We start from the raw sequence: 13,773 nt of genomic DNA on the forward strand, positions 1-13,773 counted from the left end.
TCACGCCGCCGCCCCCCCCCCCGGCTTCCTCAAGCGGCTTTTCCCAAAGCATCGCTTCCCTCGGCTTTGGAGATGCACAAACGAGAAGTGCTACACCTTCGGCTTTTCACCTGCAAATATCTGATGCTATGGCGGAAAGGAGCAGGAGGGAGGGAGGGAGGGGAAAGTCTCTCTTACACACGCGCGCGCGCGCGAGCACACCACCACCACCACTATCCGCTGCCGCCCTCTGGGTCTATTCCCCCCCCCCAGCTTGGGCGAAAGCTGCGAACCTCAACCCGACCGCCTGAAACACCCTCGTTTAGCGATGCGCGCCGCCTTTCGAACGTGGCCGCCCCCCCACCCCCGCAGGGCGAGATCGCGGCCGGAGGGGGGGGCGGGACGCGGGAAGGGTTAGGGTTTCGGGGGGGGAGCAAGAGACAACTTTCACCTTTCCGCTCTCCCCAGCGCGCGCCAATGAAAGCGCCCGAAAGCGAGCGACGGCCTCTGCGGGGCGGGCGGTTTCATCTCCGGTTTGTGGCCCTCCTGATCCGTAGCCTGGCCCGTAAGGAGAGGCTGGCGGCGGCTGCCCGCCCCCGCCCGCAGCAAAGCCGTGGCGGATGGGACACTTGACGGCGACTGCCTTCCTCGCCCGCTGCTGGGTCTTTTGCTCCCGCCTCTTGCCAGCCCTTGTCTCTTAGCTAGCCGTCCGCAATCCATCTTCGCCTTTCGGGGTACCAGAGCATCGCCGGCTCTTTTCGGTCCTTAGGGTGCTTCTCGCTTGGATCTCGAGCTCCCTCCCTCCTCCTCCTCATTTTTTAATGTCAACGTCCCCCCCTTTATTTATTTATTTATTTATTTATTTATTTATTTATTTATTTATTTATTTATTTATTTATTTATTTATTTATTTCATCCGTGGCTCCTGGGATTAGGCACAAGGAAGCGCCAGGGCAGGATGATTCCCATTCCGGATACCGGGTTGATTGGGACATTCAAGAACGCGTTAGCTGCTCGTGCCAATCTTCTTCCGTCAGGATGTGTCTGTAAAGTGTGGGTCAAGGGTAGTAGGAGCCGGCTTGCACCCCCCCCCCCATTTCAAAACCACGGTTTCCGTGAAACTTGGGAACGCCAAGCATTGCTTCCAGACGAGAGGGCGCGACGTCCTCCTGGGAGCGTCGTTTTTGGAGGGTGCACACGAGGATCCGCCCTCCCGAGCAGGCTTAACGCCAGCACAAACACGCGTTCAGAGACAGGTCAGCCTTCCGTTTCCCCTAAAGGGAGAGACCCGGTGGTGCCTCTGCTGGGGACAAAGGTTGTGTGAACGGCAGGGACGATCGTCTTTGGTACGAGATATTAGCTAGGGAGGAACAATCATGACCAAAAGGAAAGGAAGTCTCTCCGCTGGTCGGTTTTTGTCCCTCTCTTTTCCTACAATAGAAATAATCTTCCGCCTCTGACAAAATGATCGCTTCATTCATATTGACTTCTCTTTTTTGCCTCAACAGTTAGCAGGCTGGATCTTTCTTCCAGCCCACGCTTATATTTTCAAATTGGGATTCACCAAATACTTCAAAGTTATCTTCACCCGACGTTTTATTATCCCTTATATCCCATCCTTTACACACACACACACGCACACACACGCGCGCGCGTTTTATTAACCCTTGATTTAGCTGCTCAAAGATTATATATATATAATCTTTGAGCAGCTAAATCAAGGGTTAATAAAACGCGTGTGTGTGTGCATGTGTGTGTGTGTGTGTGTGTGTGTAAAGGATGGGTGGAGGGAGTGGGCGAGAAAACAGAACGGAGATTTCAGCCTCGTTCTGTTGGAACAGGAAGGCGGGGTCTCTCTGTTCTCCACCTTGAACCCCAAATTTTCAACTGGCAGAACAACCGAGAGGATCCGGCCTCACCTTATACCCGGACCTTGAGAAGTTCCATAGCCAAAAAGGCAGCAGACAAGTGACGGTCAGAAAGTAAATGAACACAAAAAAGATTCCGTCTGTCTGTCTTGTTGGGTTATTTATTTATTTATTTATTTATTTATTTATTTATTTATTTATTTATTTATTTATTTATTTTCTCTCAACGACTTGCCTCGGTTCCACCCGCCCTGTCCCCAACTCAGCTTCGTGGGAAAACAGCAAGGCAGGGTCAGAGCTGAACGCACAGCACACAGGCTACTGCTGCAGCTTTCCTGAACTTGTCACCTTAAAAGCGGAGGGGGGGGGGAGAGGAAAGCGAAGCAATAACGTTTATTTACTGTCACACCGCTGCGCCTTTCTTCCTCTCATTTTTTTTAAGACAAGGATGATCAGACTCTCTATTTTTTTAAAAAATACAGAAGTGCCAAATGAACGGCAACCCAACAATCAAGAAGTGTGTGTGTGTGGGGTGAAATCAACATTTGGGAGGAAGGTTGAAAAAATTTATATTTTTGGCATTTAAAAAGAGCATAATTAATTTGCCTTACTAGGATTAGCAGTGTAGAGGAAGGCTTCATGGGGAGAAAAAATGAGGGAGGGAAAAACAGTGAAAGCCAACGTGCAGGTCGGTGTTTCTCTCCCCAAACTACCCCCTTTCGGATCTGTAATCAATCACCAGCGTAGGAGGCAGGAATACTGTAAAGATTCCATAGATTAAAATGCAAATGAAAGGTAGAATAAGAAACATGAACATGGGAATCAAATATTTAATAATTAGGCCTTTTTTGTTGCCACTAAGGATTTTTTTTAATTGTTTTAAAAAAATATTACTACCTTCGTTCTATAAATAAATAATTTTTAAACCAAGAATAATTGTTCACGGTTTTAACCATGACCTATGGTAAGAAACATTATGCTGCCCCTTTTCCTTAAAAAAAGTATTGGAAGAACAACTGGTTTTAATTAATTAAGGGGGGTGGATTAAAATAGCATTGAACATCAAAGGTAAAAAAAAACACAGTCTTCTATATTAATATTGTATCAAAATATGGAAAGGATTTATTTGGTTCAATAGGGTGTTGGGCTGGTGAAAGAGGGAGGAACGGGTTGTTATGAAGTTTAAAATATACCACACCCAGACGAGACAGGCTGTTCTTACCATTCTCACAAGGCTGGTACAGTATTTACATCCAGACAGATGTGCTGCCTGATCCTGCCATTTCCAAATCAAAAAGAAACGTTCACCTGCAAAGCAGTCTGTGGTAGTGATCTGATAAGGGAAATAATAGCCCGTCGAAATCTTTTTTTCCCCCTTCTAGAATTCTTTTTATACCTAGAGACTGAAATAAGATAAAATATAAACACAACGGGTGACAGTTTCACAAAAGAAACCATTCTGAATTTGATTTTCTCCCCCTTTCACAACTCAGCTGTGGTGATGGTGGATCCTGGGGGGGGGGGCTTACTGGGGAACTGGGTCTCATAACTTGTACAAGCTATTTTTAAAAAAAATATTATTATTATTCATTTGAATCATACTTAGGTTCCAGGTGGAAGATAGTAACCCCATGACTTTTAGGGACTAGTGTAGAAAACAAAAACATCGCATATCCGGGCAAAGTAAATACATATATTGTATAAATAAAAAAAGAAAATATGTGTTAAGTCAGTCTTAGATTTCTTAACCTCCCGATTTTATCCATATTTACCTAAAGTTCTTATTACAGATTCAATGAAATTCACGCCCACTTTAAAATTTGTAGGATTTATGCATCGTGGTCCTGTAACATTCACTCGGACTAAAATTCCACACAAAAAAAACAGGCTACATTTGTTTCCAAGAAATGCGTGAAACTCTGGGGATGCCGTCCGTAACTATGTATCACTTTATATCACCGTATGCGAGGATGCAAACCAGTGTCAAAATACAGTACTAGTTCAGTACAAATGTGTGTTTTGGTTAACAACAGTGTAAGATGAATTGGGCTTGGTTTTATTTATCTTTTTTTTTTAAGTACAGTAAACTGGACCGAAGAGGCGAAGAGTAAAACGGTAATTCTTTGCCTAATAAAGGATTTCCAAGAACATCGTGTGGTTGGTTGAGTTGGTGTGTTTTTTAAATGTGCAATGAGATAGACGTGTAGTGAACTTTCCCCACATCTAAATGGTGGGGTTGGGGGGGGGGTGGAGGAGAGAGCGCAAACGCGGTAAACATGCCGAATTTCCCTGAACTGTCATGAACATGGCATCGTGGTTTGGGTGTTTCTTCTCCTTTGCCTCCACAAATCAACTTCGCAAGTGTTTAGATAGCTCTGTGACAGTCCTCTCTCTCTCTCTCTCTCTCTCTCTCTCTGTGTGTGTGTGTGTGTGTGTGTGTGTATAGGGGTGAGGTTGGGGCACAGAGAGGAAAATCAAGCAAGGACCGATTTACACACTTCGTACAAGATCCTGGGCATTTGCGTTCAGTTGCAATCAGTGGGGTGTGCTTCTTGGGACCAGGTAAGTGAACTTAACCCGGATCGAAATGTAACTCTCCCCACAAAAACATCACCCGTCGCATTTCACCGGCCCCCTTCTTTACAACAGGCGGTCTTGATTTTCCTCGCGGATGATTAGGACTCCACGCCACGCTACTCTGCCACCCTGGTTAACTAACCAGCCCCGCTTCCCCGCCTCGGCTGACAAAGAGACTTCTTCATTTAGAACTTGCCGGAGTAGCTTTATCCGGTTCCAAAGGCACGATGTGGACTGGTTTTATTTTGTTTTTCCCAACTCGGATAACTCAATCGTTAGCCATCGGTTCCTTTAAAAGATGTGATCTAATTGGGAAGCTGGAGTCGATCACGCCAAGTTTCCAGCCCACATTAATTAAGCTGAGAGTGAGGGTGGGAGAAAAGTGGGGCTTAACTAGAGGGCTTTAAAGTGGTGCGGACTGCTAAGTGCTTCCAGACACAATCTTTGTCAATGTCCCTATAGAGCTGCATTCGTCAGTGTGTGTGTGTGTGTGTGTGTTGCACGGTGCGAAAAGAAAGTGGAGGATCACTAGTCCTGATTCGTAACTTTCATCTGCCTACTTTTGACAGCGCGTCTGTCTGAGACGCCCACACTTCTCTCCTCTCCGTGGCTGCCGCTCCTTATTTCGTTCGAAATGCAAGGCAGGTACTTGGTTTAGCATGCCACCAAAAAGGTTACTCAAACCTCTGCCAGAGGAAAGCATGGAAAATCGCGGCGATATCCCAGTAGGATCGGGTACCACACACACACATGCGCGTACACCCAAACACACCACCACCACCACTGCCGCCGCCTTCCCATCTCCTTCGCTCGTAGCGCTAAAGGTGCGTGCCTGTGTGTGTGTGTGTGTCTGTCTGTGTGTGTGTATGGACAAACAGTACTTTGGCATCTCCTGACCCCACAATGCACAGCTCGGTTTCATTGATCATCTCCTCCCCGCACCTCCCCCTCCCCTTTATGAGATAATGCAATTACAAACATCAATAAGGAGCTGCAAGGGGAATCATTATGCGGTGACAGTGATAAATGACGGTGCAGAAATAGCATGCTTTTTTCTAACAATCCAGGAGCCCAGGGGCTTTGGGGGGCTGAACACAGTCACCAAGGAAACAGATGACATCCAAAATGGCACCAAAGGGAAAAAAAAATGAGCAGTCTTTTCTTTTGCCTTTCACTCTTTCTCTTCGCGCCCCCCCCCCCCGCCCCGCTCCCACTCCCTTTATTCCAAAGAGTTAGTTTTGGCTTTAGAAACAGCTGCCACACAGGCATTTGGTTATTTCACACATTAAAGCCCTGGAAGATTTCCTCTGTCCACTACATAAAATACAGAGCTGCTGACTGCTTAGGAGTTTATTAACTACTTTCCAGCAAGTACCTCAGGAAGCCAAACAAAAGGAGATCTTACACCACCGCATGCCCAGGGCAAATATTCAGATTTCGGACAGGGGATTCAGCCGCCCCCTCACAGTCTCTCTGACACACACCATCTCTCTCTCTCTCTCTCTCTCTTCTCTCTCTCTCTCTCTCTCTCTCTCTCTCACACACACACACACACACACACACACACACACACACACACACACACACACACACACACACACACGTTACAGAAGATCGTAGTGTACTTTACGCCTTAGAGCAGTTTAGCAAGGGCACTTCTTTTGTGATTCCAAAACTTGAGATGTAGTAGGCTTTCTTTAATCCTTTGGGTAAACAAAACAAGGTCAAGAGACAAAACACATACACACACTTTAATATATAAAGCTAGCTGCTAATAAAGCAGCGTCGCCGTCTTTATCTATAATAACCCAGAAAAACTCTTGTTAGAAAGGGCTGCTGGGGTGCATCAAGTAGAATAGTAAGCACTTTACTTTCTTTAATATCATGTGACATTCTTCCAGGCAAGGAATTCGGCTTCGCGGTGTAAGAGAGTCCGCAGGGATGAGTTCTTGTGGAAAACTTTCCAGATTTCTCAGTTCAAATGCTCAGATTTGGAAGCAAAATCCCTCTAAAGTCTCTGGGCGTTATTTACTCCTTAGGCGGGAGCCGGTCTCCCGAGAACCGTAGATTTAGTAGAACCAGGAGACGCCACATCCTCACTCCGAGCTTGAAGACCGGTCCTCAAATTATGCATCCGTGTGTTTGCAGCCTTCTTGGGAGGCAAATTTTTATTTCATTTCATTTTAGTGCATGCGCATAGGGGCAAAATGGAAGGAAATGTACATGTATGTGTGTGCGTAAAAAAATTAAAAGAACAATATTTTATCGTCCTAACCGCGAGTTTCATTTACTTAGAAGCAAGCCTTGATTTCTTCAGTTTAAACGTGTTTGAATCCGCCATTTTTGTCCATGAGTGGGACAGGCTCTGTCTCAAATGAAGAGATCCACCACCCACCCAGAAAGAAGACAGAAAAAGAAAATCTCATCAGATACTTCCAGTATCTTTGCTGCGCCCCCCCCCCGCGCATTTTTTAATGTTTTTAACTTTTACAACTGGAGTGTCCGTAGCGGCTCAGGCGCCTCGGCGGCAGGAACTCCCCGGCGAAGCGAAGCCTTTGGGATCCGGAGCAGAGGGGAGCCCTGCTCGCTGACCTTGGCCGGGCGGCCCTGGGGACTCCTCGGGCTTTCGCGTGCGCGTCATTGCTCTGGAAGGGCTCCGGCCCCGCAAAGGCACTCGGGGATCCCCGCGAACAAGCACCCAAAGCACCCACCCCCACGGCGGACGGCGGAAGACAAGGCGCAGGCACGGAAGATGGCTCTTATGTCCCGCTCCTTGTCACCTTGAAGGAGCCTCAAGTTATTTTTGACTCCCTGGAGAGAAAAAAAAGAGAGGAGGGGGTGTGAGGGGGAACGAGCGAATCCCACCCCCTTCGTAGAGAAAGGTTCACAGAAAGAGGGGTTTGTTCTCTCTCAACAGAGGGGAGCCTCTGCCACACTTCCCTCCTGTCCCGAGCAACCCTCAGGGAAACTCGGGCGGCGGCAAAGAGCTTCAGGGCCTGGCCGGCAGGAGGGCACCGACACCGGTGTGGAGTCACCGTGTGGGCGAGGGGCAGGGCCGGCGCGGCGACCGGCGACTCGGGGAACAGGCGGGCTTAAAAAAAAGAAAACCCGCGCTCTCTCGGGAGAAGCGGCGTGGGTGGGGGGGGCAGGGTCACCACTAATCCCGGCTTGTGGTGGCGGACTGGGGCGCCGGGCGAAGGTGGGGTGCGGATGAAGGCGTCCGGTCTCTTTCCCTGACTGAGCGACCCACGTCTTCGAGGACGGAATCCCCCCTCCGCCAAAACCGCGGAGCCCCGGGGGCCTCCCCCGCTCCTCCTCTCTTCCACACACACACACACACACCCGGCCGGGACCACAGACACCGGCAACCGCCCCGCCTTTTCCCCTCACGTTTGGAGCGCCCTGTCGTAAACAAAGCCAGACCCGTCAAGTCGGGCCGCCCTTCGGAAACGCCTTCCGCGCTCCATCCAGAGGCAGGCGGGACAGCCAACAAACAAACAAACACAACGCCGGGCATTTCCCTCCTTCCTCTCTCGCTCCTCCACCCCTGCATTCACTCCGCATGGACCCCCCGCTTTTGCGTTTCCTTTGCCTTTTTGTGAATCAAGCCCCGCTCTGCAACGTGTGACCGGACTTGGTGGAGTCGGGGCACGGCGCTCCGCCGCGGGTCACGGGGAGGGTAAGGAAGGAAGCGCCTTCACACGACCCCCACATAAGGGGAGTTTTAAAGCGGAGCGCGAAGGACTCGCTTTAAGTGCGGGGGGGGGGGGGAAATAGGGCACTTCAGCCAGAAACCGCCTTCGGTGGTCCTCCTTGGTTGGAGCTCCCCGGGGTTCCCGCGTTTTTCCCCTCCTCCTCCTCCTCCTCCTCCTCCTCCTCCTCCCTACCCGCTTCGGGGCGCTGCTGGTCGGTCTCTGCGTGGCTTTGGCCCTCCTCCCCCACTTCCGCCGGTGGGCTGCGTTTTGCGGGGAAGAGGGGAAGCGCGGCATTCAAATAAAGGGCCCGCGAGATCTCCATCTGCCCTCACTCGCCGACAGAGCCCTTCTCCCGTCAGCAAAGCGAACTGGAGGGGCTGGGGTCTGACGGCTGTCCCTTTGCCCGTCAAGGATGAACGAGGAGGCAGGGCATGTGTGGGTAGTTTAGGACCGACCAACTAAGTGCAAGTGGACTTTTCTCTTCCCAAGCCATTATTTTGACCCCAAACTCCCCGTCTCTAAACACGTGCAATGCGCTTGGTACTTGTTCATACGAGGGGAGGGGGTCAAAAGGGCGGAGCGTCCAAATACATCCATGAGAGTCTTAAACGTTCACCAGCACCGGTGCCCAGACCCGCGTTGCCTTCTTTCTCTTCCACAAATCTCTCTCCCCCCCCCCCCGCATCCCGCGCGCGCTCCAAGCTCCCGAGCCAGACCATCCAGCTTGGACGCTTTCAGCTGCGCGGCTCTCGTTTCGGTAGAATACGGTATCCGCGCCATGCACCGACTTCTGAGAGAGAAAGGGAGGCAGCCCAGAAGCCCTCACCGCGCATGCGGCATCGCCCGGGAGCGGGAAGGTGGCAAAGAAGCAAAATCAAACCAAGGGTAGCTCGAAACTTTTACGTCTGAATTTCTCTGTAGGGCGTGGAAAGGCGAGGGTAGCACCATCAGATGGTCCTGCCCCCACCTCCAGATCACAAAGCACCTAAATAAAGTATCCCTCTGCATGACACTTAAAGAAATGTCAATATTTTCTGCCAAAAAAAGGAGAGAAGGATACAAAACAAAACACAGAACCCGTGTTGCCCTTGCGCGCAATCCAAGGACAAGGGCAAGAGATTGCACGGAGGTGATGTGCAAAACCAGCTCTCTCTCTCCCCCCCCCCCGCAACAGTTCACAATCCATCAGCTGAAGGGGCAACGCAGTTTTGAACCGGCGGGGAGGGGGGGGGGCGGAAAGAGAGCAGGCCGGCGAGCGCGCTCCTTCCTACCTATCGGGTCGTTTTTCCAAATCCCCAAAAGATGGCAGTCGAAGCTGACATTCCTCCTCCTCGGGCTCTGCAGCGGGTGGCGGAGAGAGAACAAGAAAGCGGCGGCGGCGGCGGCGGCGGCAGCCGAGGAAAAGGGGCGGCGGCGGTGTGTGTGTGTGTGGGGGGGGGTTGGAAACGGCGGAGAGGGGAGGAGGAGGAGGAAGGAGAAGAAGGACAACTGATCTGTTTTCAAACTAATCCCTCCAGAGATTTTTAAATACAGACAACCACACTCCACTCATCCGGCTGCAAACCGTGGATGCGTGGAAGCAGCGCGTTTGATAGCTTCCTGGCCGGCCGCCTTCCTTCCCCCCCCCCCCGCGCCGGCTCTCAATGTGCCCGATCGGGAGGAGGCCAGGCCAGAGGCACCACCATTCTTTGCAAACCCCCCCGCGTTCCTGAGGGTCTCCCTCCGCCACGCAGATTTTTTTGGGGGGGGGGGCGCTTGCGCGCGCGTGCCCTGCGCTCAGCCCCCGCGCCCCAGAGAGAGAGAGAGAGAGAACGAGAGAGAGCGAGAGCGATTAATCTCGATTTCTTTGCGCGAGACAGTCCTTAGCCCAACTCAAACGTGATTCTCAGCGGGCTGGGGCTGGGGGAGGGGGGGGGCGGTCCGGGGAGGAGGAGGAGGAGGAGGAGGAAGGCGAGAGAGAGAGAGAGAGAGCAGCAGGCACAGAGCCTTGTCTTTCCATATAGGGTTACTGAGTGGGTTGATGGAGGAAAACCTCTTGATTATTTTCTTTCCCTTAAAGCAGATCTAAGCGAATGAATGGCACTCTGGCTGCCAAACACACACACACTTAAAGGGGGGGGGGAGGAGGAAGCCTTCCCCACCCCCACCCCAACTTTTCCCCTCCCTCCCCCTCCCCCCCCCCCCCCCCGGTGGATTGCTTGCTCGCTCGCTGCTGCTGCTGCTGCCTGTGCTGCCGCTTCGCCGCCGCCTTCGCTTTGAATGTGGGGTAGCTAGGAAACAGCCAGCAGCCTGAGAAGACGGAATTTCCAACGTATAAAATGTTCTTAACGGAACCATTGAGAGTGTGCAATAAGGCGTGAGGGGGAACTAATCTCTCCATTTAAATGTTTGTGGCAATTTTATCTAAATGAATTTTAATGCTAAACGAGGGATAATTCCCTATTTGTAACCCGTTTACTTCTCTTTCCTTTGCCTGTAAAAAGCCGTCTAACATCATGCGATGAACAATAACAATAGCAAAACAAAACAAAAAAAAAAATACCTCTCAAAGCATATTATTCATTAATGTGTTATAATTACAGCTGATGAAGTGTCTTGGGATAAAAATGCTGAGAGGAGGTGGTTTTTTTGCTTTTTGCCTCTTCCTTTAAAAACAACTTGAAACATCAAAAAAACAAAAAAACAAATCACGCTATTAATGAAATAAATTAATTAACCCGCCCTCCACCCACCAGGAAAAAAAAACTTAAAAGTGGTACGTAGGCGTGTGGCTCCGCTCTTGAAAAGAAAAAAGGCGGATTATTTGAAGGTGGGTTTTAAAGAACAATTTGAAATTAACCAACAGTCTGGCCGGTTGGGATTTTGGCCACAAAATATATTCCTAGCCTTCTACGGAAGAATTAAGCAATATTAAATTGCAGGCCCAGTACGAATTTGGAAGTGGGGAAGCCGGTTTCTCTTAGGCAAGAGGAAGATGAGACTATGTTAAACGTTTAATTTTCTTAATTGGTTTGCTGGTCAATTAAGTTTCCGAACTAGCTATGCCCCTCCCCCCCACAAGCCATGGGTTTGGGCTTTGTTGGGTTACATTGGTGGCTGGCTGGATTAACGGAAAACGTAAACAAATAGCCATTAACTGCATGTGAAGTTACAAAGACTGAGAACATCACTTTCTCTGGAGTAAAAAAATAAGTGTTTATAGCTCTGGCCACAAGGTGGTTTGGGGATTATTTAGGATAGGTGAATTACATAGTTTACAGGTGAATTACATAGTTTACTGCTGAATTCCATATTTCATGCTGGACCTCAGGTACTGGAATATATGGGGACAGTGACCTTGTTGGGCACCTGAAAGGTGGATTCCCTCACCACTCACTGACTACCTGTCACATACTTGGTAAAATTTACAGATTATAGAGTCGGATATTTTGTGAGGTTTTGCCCTGGCATCCCTTATATGAGCGATTCAACCAAAAACTATCTCCAAACTTTTACCAGTAAACCAAATGGGAGTAGCACAGTGCTTCAAAAGCAGGTAAATTCATCCATCAATCTTTGCCTAGTAAATCCACAAAACAACTGGCCTCTCTTTTAAATTAAAACAGGGTAGGTTTATAGGGTGAGATCTATATAAATGGCAGGCATCAGAGTTCTCACCATTGAACTCTTTTGTTCCTCTCAAGTAGTTAGCATCTTTTAAATCTGATTTTGCTTTTTCATGAATGTGCCTTAGCTAAAATATTTGTATATTTTTATGCCCTTAGGAAACACTTTTTAAACAGTCGTGATTTTATTTAGAAGAAAATTATAAGGTATTGTAACTTAAACATATTATTTGGCTCTATTTAACCAGTTGGCTGCATTGCAAAAAGTACAGCTGGGCTGGAAAATTGGTTAATGATCCAGCCCACAGCCAATTGCAGTACAGGATTTATTTGTGAGTGCTGGCTTTGTAAAAAGTCTGTCATCTTTTTAGTACAAAGTAGTTAATGTACAAGCGTGCACTTATTCAGACAGAGGGATTTAAAAACCCAATCCTGCACTCGCATAGCAACCTAATTTGACATAAGAGGTTTTATCAGTTTCCTAAAATAATTTAATTCAAATGGTCACATGTGTATCATTTAACAAACTAGTACAGTATTTTTTAACTTTCATTCAATCTCCCCACATTTATTTGGCTTGCAGTCTTAAAATGTGATATTTGGTTATCACCCTGAAAATAAACAGGGTACATTCTAGGATCACTTCCACAAGGCAACACAGAATAATTTATTATAGAAAAAAGTATTAATAAGGTTGCCGGGGGCTAAAATTTAATTATTTTCAAGAAAGAGATTGGTATATTTCTATAAAATCACTACAGATTTGGAGGGCTGAGGGCAGTAAAAGGAATTTTTCAAGAAGTTGAGCCAGCGTGACAAAAAATAATTTGCTTTTATTTTAGATTCAGATTTCATTACTGCACTCAAACTACTACAACTGGGCTTTGAGTTATTGTACAATTCAAACAGTTTCAATCAGAAACTCTAAGACTCAGTGTGCAATGATTATTAATAATAATTAGCTCCTTGGTTTCTTGATAGAAAAAGGCTATCAACAAGCATTTTTTAACCACAACGAAAGTATAATTAGCTTATCCCACTTAGTAAATCTGTATGCATGCCAACTCATACCAAACTGCTACTTTTACCAAAAAGAAAAAAACCCCAATAATACAGTTCATTTTTCCAGTCCTTTTTGCACAAAATTTATTTACAATGTATACATATATGCTCCATGATGGGACTATGGAAAAATGCACGACTGATGCTTTGCCCAGAAAATAAAGTCAACATAGTAAAAAATAACTCTTCAGTTCATGTTTTGAGCGGCACAAAACAGGAAGTGATGTAGGTGATTGTAGCTGCTGCTGCTGCTGTATGGGGACAATAATGCTCTGATGTGACAATTAGGTTCAAATACACTTTCTCTTGGTTTCCATGCCACCTCCTACCAGTCTCCTTAAGACACTGCCTGCAACAGCTGATTAATCATTGTTGAGGACTGCAGTTTTTCCCATCCTTCCCGATTTACATCTGTTCAGGCCAATTCAAATATGGTGAGTAAATGAATTAGACATGCAAATTCACGCCCCAGGCTAGAAAAAAGGGGGAGGGAGAGAGAAAGAGAGATAGACAGAGAAACACAGAGTGCATGGCTGAAATCCTAGGATAGAAGAAATGTTCTTCTGCCTGACATAGATATTTTAATGCTCTAAAAATCCTGCAAATCTTTTTTGTCATTTGCAAGGTAACTGTAAGGCTTTCTTTAAAATGTAAGGAGGCTTCTGGAGGAAGTGAAGAGTTATGGAAACAACACACATAGTGTGGAAAAAAATTCACATTTTTTTCTTAAAAAATCTATAAGAAACAACGTAATATGGATAACAGAATAATAGCATTTTACAATATTCCACTCTGTTGCCTTATATAGTTATTTTGCATGTCCCCAGAAGTTGAATTCAGTTGGTGTGTATTTCGTGCTTTTCAGGGTCCCTATAAAGACAAATAGGATTGTTCCTTGGTCCAAACGAGATGCCAAGAATGGAACTCCATTAAGTCATTGCAGAACGACAATATTTCAAATTTGCCGTTATCGAAGACAAAGTATAT

The 13,773-nt window shown here is 47.5% G+C and overlaps 1 protein-coding gene and 1 long non-coding RNA gene across 5 annotated transcripts in view; both read right to left on the reverse strand.

The window, feature by feature from the left end:
- Positions 1-2,004: 2,004 nt before the first annotated feature.
- Positions 2,005-10,272, reverse strand: LOC140708255 (uncharacterized). 2 transcript variants are annotated; one of them, XR_013537290.1, is made up of 2 exons: positions 9,391-10,272; positions 2,005-7,235 (listed from the first exon to the last, which is right to left on the reverse strand). It is a non-coding gene; the product is annotated as an uncharacterized LOC140708255 (long non-coding RNA). The 2 variants fall into 2 exon arrangements; XR_012088413.2 differs by lacking the exon at positions 9,391-10,272 and adding an exon at positions 8,312-8,787.
- A 2,265-nt stretch (positions 10,273-12,537) lies between these two features.
- The window catches only part of MEIS1 (Meis homeobox 1), a 200,558-nt gene continuing 199,322 nt past the window's right edge, over positions 12,538-13,773 (reverse strand). For all 3 annotated transcript variants that reach the window (XM_078377353.1, XM_078377347.1, XM_020801476.3), the window contains one exon: positions 12,538-13,773. This exon is cut by the window's right edge and continues 293 nt beyond it. The gene's annotated coding sequence lies outside the window, so the exon portion shown is untranslated.

Source organism: Pogona vitticeps, chromosome 1 (assembly GCF_051106095.1).
Source record: "Pogona vitticeps strain Pit_001003342236 chromosome 1, PviZW2.1, whole genome shotgun sequence".
NCBI classification, from domain to species: Eukaryota; Metazoa; Chordata; class Lepidosauria; order Squamata; family Agamidae; genus Pogona; species Pogona vitticeps.